Below are 5841 nucleotides of genomic sequence, written 5' to 3'. Positions count from 1 at the left end.
AACAAGCAAGAATCCATGGAGGGATTCAGAGATAGCAAGCTCGAAGAAGGTCAACAATGGGGGAAGAACACGAGCCCAAAGGATAAGGTTCATTGGGGAAGAAGACCCCCTTTTTGTAGGTGGGGAAAAATCCAACCATTATGCTCAATGCCCGCATAGAGCGGTACTACTGCTCATGGGAGCGGTACTACCGCCAGGGCGGTGGAAGCCCTTTGAAAAACAACAGCGAGGAGGTAAAAGGCCAGTAGAACCGCCGGAGCAGTACTACCCTCGTCCTCACAGTACTACCGCTAAGGGTAGCGGTACTACTGCTTGCGAGCGGTACTAAAAAAATACATATGTGCCTACCACCGCTGGAGTTAATACGAGATTTTGGTTCGGAGCGGTAGTAGCCACGGTAGTAGCCGCGGTAGTACCACTCTAGAGTGGTAGTAAAAATTGGTAGCCAAACTCATTGGGACCAAAGAGTTAGGAAACCAACAATACATATGACAAACTCCACATAAATATGTGCATATAGATATGAAATAGAATTTCATGCACATCTTAGCCAATTTGAGACTTGGTGGAGTTTCCCTTATATATTGGGTCAAATAAAGAAAGCATGCCAAAGAATGTACATAAGGTAAATATGCATGCTCTAGACTTCAAGGACCAAATCAAAACATGGTTGATAGGATCCCAAAAGAAAAGATACCAAGTGAAAATAAGATACTCAAAGAAGAACTTATGACTTGAAGGATACCAAATAAAAGATACATCGAAGAATGAGATATCCATTGATACACACTAAAAGGAAGATACCAAACTCACAAAAGAGAGGAAGGTTCCTAACGAACCAAGACCTCTACAAAGTTTCATGGTGGCACACAGTACCAAAAAGAAACGACTTGTCTTCCACCAACACACACTTGATAAGGATCACAAGATGAGTGTTCTAAAGAAAATAGGATAGCTCCCCCAAGAGTTGTGAATTATAGAATTTGCATTTGAATGCAAAATGCACAAGATGGGATCACCGCTTTCACTATATCCATAGACGCACTAGACGAGATCAAGAAATAAACATGATCCACAAGTGGAACGGAAGAACGGGGGAGTTGAAACAATCCTATGAAAGAGATAAGGCAAATAAAACCAAAGGCCAATGTAAAGTTGATCAACAATTTCTATCACATAAATGGTTACCAATTGTCAAGAGACAAGTATTTGGAAATAATTCCCGGTGGTAGATTTCAAAGATATACATCATCATCTTCACACCAAACATAAAAGCAAATTGCAACTTGTAGAGCTAACATGCCACCTAGGGACAAGATAATTTACAATATCAATTCTAGGTGACTGATACGTCTCCGTTGCATCTATAATTTTTGATTGTTCCATGCTAATATTATTCAACTTTCATATACTTTTGGCAACTTTTTATACTATTTTTGGCACTAACATATTGATCCAGCGCCCAGTGCCAGTTCCTGTCTATTGCATGTTTTATGTTTCGCAGGAAACCCATATCAAACGGAATCCAAACAGGATAAAAACGGACGGAGAATTATTTTAGAATATTTGGGATTTTCCGGAGAAAGAATCAACGAGAAACGGTGCCCGAGGTGGCCATGAGACAGGTGGCGCGCCCTCCCCCCTAGGCGCCCCCACCCTCCTGGGCCACTCGTAAGGTGGTTGACGCCCTTCTTTGGCCGCAAGAAAGCTATTTTTTGGAAAAAGATCTGGGCGAAGGTTTCAATCCAATCGGAGTTATGGATCTCCATGTATATACGAAACGGTGAAAAGGCAGAGGGGTGAACGCAGAAATAGAGAGAGACAGAGAGATAGATCCAATCTTGGAGGGGCTCTCGCCCCTCCCACGCCATGGGAGCCAAGGACCAGAGGGGAAACCCTTCTCCCATCCAGGGAGAAGGTCAAGGAAGAAGAAGAAGAAGGGGGACTCTCTACCCCTTGCTTCTGGTGGCGCCGGAACGCCGCCGGGGGCCATCATCATCACCGCGATCTTCACCAACAACTTCCCCGCCTTCATCACCAACTCTTCCCCCCCTCTATGCAGCGGTGTAACCCCTCTCTTACCCGCTGTAATCTCTACTTAAACATGGTGCTCAACGCTATATATTATTTCCCAATGATGTATGGCTATCCTATGATGTTTGAGTAGATCCGTTTTGTCCTATGGGTTAATTGATGATCGTGATTGGTTTGAGTTGCATGTTTTATTATTGGTGCTGTCCTATGGTGCTCTCTGTGTCGTGCAAGCGTGAGGGATTCCCGCTGTAGGGTTTGCAATATGTTCATGATTTGCTTATGGTGGGTGGCGTGAGTGAACAGAAGCACAGACCCGAGTAAGTAGGTTGTTTGCGTATGGGATAAAGAGGACTTGATACTTTAATGCTATGGTTGGGTTTTACCTTAATGATCTTTAGTAGTTGCGGATGCTTGCTAGAGTTCTAATCATAAGTGCATATGATCCAAGAAGAGAAAGTATGTTAGCTTATGCCTCTCCCTCAGATAAAATTGCAATAGTGATTACCGGTCTAGTTATCGATTGCCTTGGAGAAATAACTTTCTCATGACAAAAAGCTCTCTACTAATACTTACTTTATTGCTTCTTATCTAAACAGCCCCTATTTTATATTTATGTGCTCTTTATTATCTTGCAAAGCTATCCAACAACACCTACAAAGTACTCCTAGTTTCATACTTGTTCTAGGTAAAGCGAACATCAAGCGTGCATAGAGTTGTATCGGTGGTCGATAGAACTTGAGGGAATATTTATTCTACCTTTAGCTCCTCGTTGGGTTCGACACTCTTACTTATCGAAAACTATTGCGATCCCCTACACTTGTGGGTTATCAAGACCTTCTTCTGGCGCCGTTGCCGAAGAGTCATAGCGTGGGGTGAATATTCTCGTGTGTGCTTGTTTGCTTTATCACTAAGTAATTTTTATTTGCTGTTCTTAGTTGTTCTTTATCTTTAGTTATAGTTATGGAACATGAAATACCAAAAAAATTAGGTGAACTTGATGCTCATGGAGATGGGGAACCTCCTAAAACCCTCGATGATCATTATGTGAAAAATATTATGTACTACTTTGATAATCCTGAGAAAACCCTATTCAACTTTATAATGGGAGTAACGTTGGATCAACGTGAATACTTAAGGGATTATCGCTTGACACAAAAAGGAAAACTATTATGGGATCAAATTAATATGTTGCGTTGGTATGCTCGGGATCTATGCTTGAGATATGATTATAATTGTTGCTCTAGGATGAAGGCTCCACACCTTCCCATTTCATGCAAATTTAATGATAATGAAAGCTTAGCTTCTTATGCTAACGGTATATATGATTACTATGATGTTGAACGAATTGAAGAATTTGTTGCTTTTAAGGCTGCTTATGAAATTGAATCTTTGTTTGAAAAGTATGAAGCTTTTGATGATGATGTTTATAGGCTTGCAAATTTTGCTATGTTGAAATATTTCTATGAGAATTATGAATATAATTCCGATATTGATGCTCTTATTGAGAAAGTCTCCGCTGTCCAAGAAGAGACTAATATTTTGCAGGAGTCTATGGAAGAAGAAATTGATGAAACTATGAGCTCATTGAATGAAAAAGATGATGAGGAGAGCGAACAACAAAAGGAGGAAGAGCGGATTAGCTACCCGTGCCCACCTTCTAATGAGAGTAACTCTTCAACTCATACATTGTTTAATTTCCCTTCATGCTTACCGAAGGATGATTGCTATGATGATTGTTATGATCCCGTTGTTTCTCTTGAAATATCCCTTTTTGATGATGCTTGCTATGCTTGTGGCAAAGATGCCAATATGAATTATCCTTATGGAGATGAACTTGCTATAGTTCCTTATGTTAAACATGAAATTGTTTCTATTGCACCCACGCATGATAGCCCTATTATCTTTTTGAATTCTCCAAACTACACTATATCAGAGAAGTTTGTGCTTATTAAGGATTATATTGATGGGTTGTGTTTTACTACTACACATGATGATTTTGATACATATAATATGCATGTTCTTTCTGCTCCTACTTGCAATTATTATGAGAGAGGAACTATATCTCCACCTCTCTATGTTTCCAATATGATAGAATTGCAAGAAACTGCTTATACTATGCATTGGCCTTTACTTGGTGTGCATGAATTTTTCTTTTATGACATGCCAATGCATAGGAAGAGAGTTAGACTTCGTCATTGTTTGATATATTTTGCTTTGTGCTCACTACTAAATTCTAAATCATTGTTAATTAAAATTGGCTTTGATATACCTTGGGATCCGGGTGGATTCACTACTTGAGCACTATATGCCTAGCTCAATGGCTTTAAAGAAAGTGCTGCCAGCGAGATAACCCGGAAGTTTTAGAGAGTCATTTATCTCTTTTGAGTGCTTTCATATAATTTAAAAACAAAAAATAAAGAGGGAAACCCAAAACTTTTCAAAAAGGAAAGTGAAAGTGAGAGAGACAAGCATTGTTGAAGTGGGAGAGCTCCTTGAACTTTGTTCATGCTCACAGAAACTTTGTGAATCTGAATTACAGAAACTTTTGAAAAAAAAATAATTATACCCTTGTATAATTCCATTGTATTATAAAAATAATGTGCCAAGGTTTGCCTTTAGGATGTTCACAATGCTTGTTGGTTTGTACGGTGCAGGACAGAAACTTTGGCTGTAGTGTGCGATTTTACATTTTTAACTGGAACGTCAAATGGTTCTGATTTCTTTTGCACTGTCTTTCTATACAAATTGTTTATTTTTCATAATTTTTGTAGAATTTTTGGGGTACCATAAGTATGGTTAATGTTCAGATTGCTACAGACTGTTCTGTTTTTGACAGATTCTGTTTTTGATGCATAGTTTGCTTGTTTTGATGAATCTATCAATATATATCAGTGGATTAAGCCATGGAAAAGCTATATTAAAGTAGACACAATGCAAAAACAAAATATGAATTGGTTTGCAACAGTACTTAGAGTAGTTATTTGCTTTATTATACTAACAAATCTTACCGAGTTTTCTGTTGAAGTTTTGTGTGGATGAAGTGTTTGATCGAGGAGGTCTCGATATGAGGAAGAGGAAGAGAGGCAAGAGCTCAAGCTTGGGGATGCCCGAGGCACCCCAAGTAAATATTCAAGGAGACTCAAGCGTCTAAGCTTGGGGATGCCCCGGAAGGCACCCCCTCTTTCTTCAATAAGTATCGGTATGTTTTCGTATTCGTTTCGTTCATGCGATATGTGCAAGTCTTGGAGCGTCTTTTGCATTTAGTTTTCACTTTTCTTTTATGCACCCTGCTGGTATGAGATAGTCCTTGGTTGATTTATAGAATGCTCATTGCACTTCACTTAAATCTTTTGAGTATGGCTTTATAGAATGCTTCATGTGCTTCACTTATATCATTTGAAGTTTGGATTGCCTGTTTCTCTTCACATAGAAAACCGCCATTTGTAGAATGCTCTTTTGCTTCACTTATAATTGTTAGAGCATGAGCATATCTTTTGTAGAAAGAATTAAACTCTCTTGCTTCACTTATATCTATTTAGAGAGATGTTAGGACTTGGTCATTGGTTAGTCATAAAATCCTACATAAACTTGTAGATCGCTGAATATGATATGTTTGATTCCTTGCAATAGTTTTGCAATATAAAGATGGTGATATTAGAGTCATGCTAGTGGGTAGTTGTGGATTGTAGAAATACTTGTGTTGGAGTTTGTGATTCCCGTAGCATGCACGTATGGTGAACCGTTATGTAACAAAGTCAGAGCATGAGGTATTTATTGATTGTATTCCTTATGAGTGGCGGTCGGGGA

This window comes from Triticum dicoccoides, chromosome 3B (assembly GCF_002162155.2).
Source record: "Triticum dicoccoides isolate Atlit2015 ecotype Zavitan chromosome 3B, WEW_v2.0, whole genome shotgun sequence".
Classification (NCBI taxonomy): Eukaryota; Viridiplantae; Streptophyta; class Magnoliopsida; order Poales; family Poaceae; genus Triticum; species Triticum dicoccoides.
Note: the sequence above shows the minus strand (reverse complement) of the source record.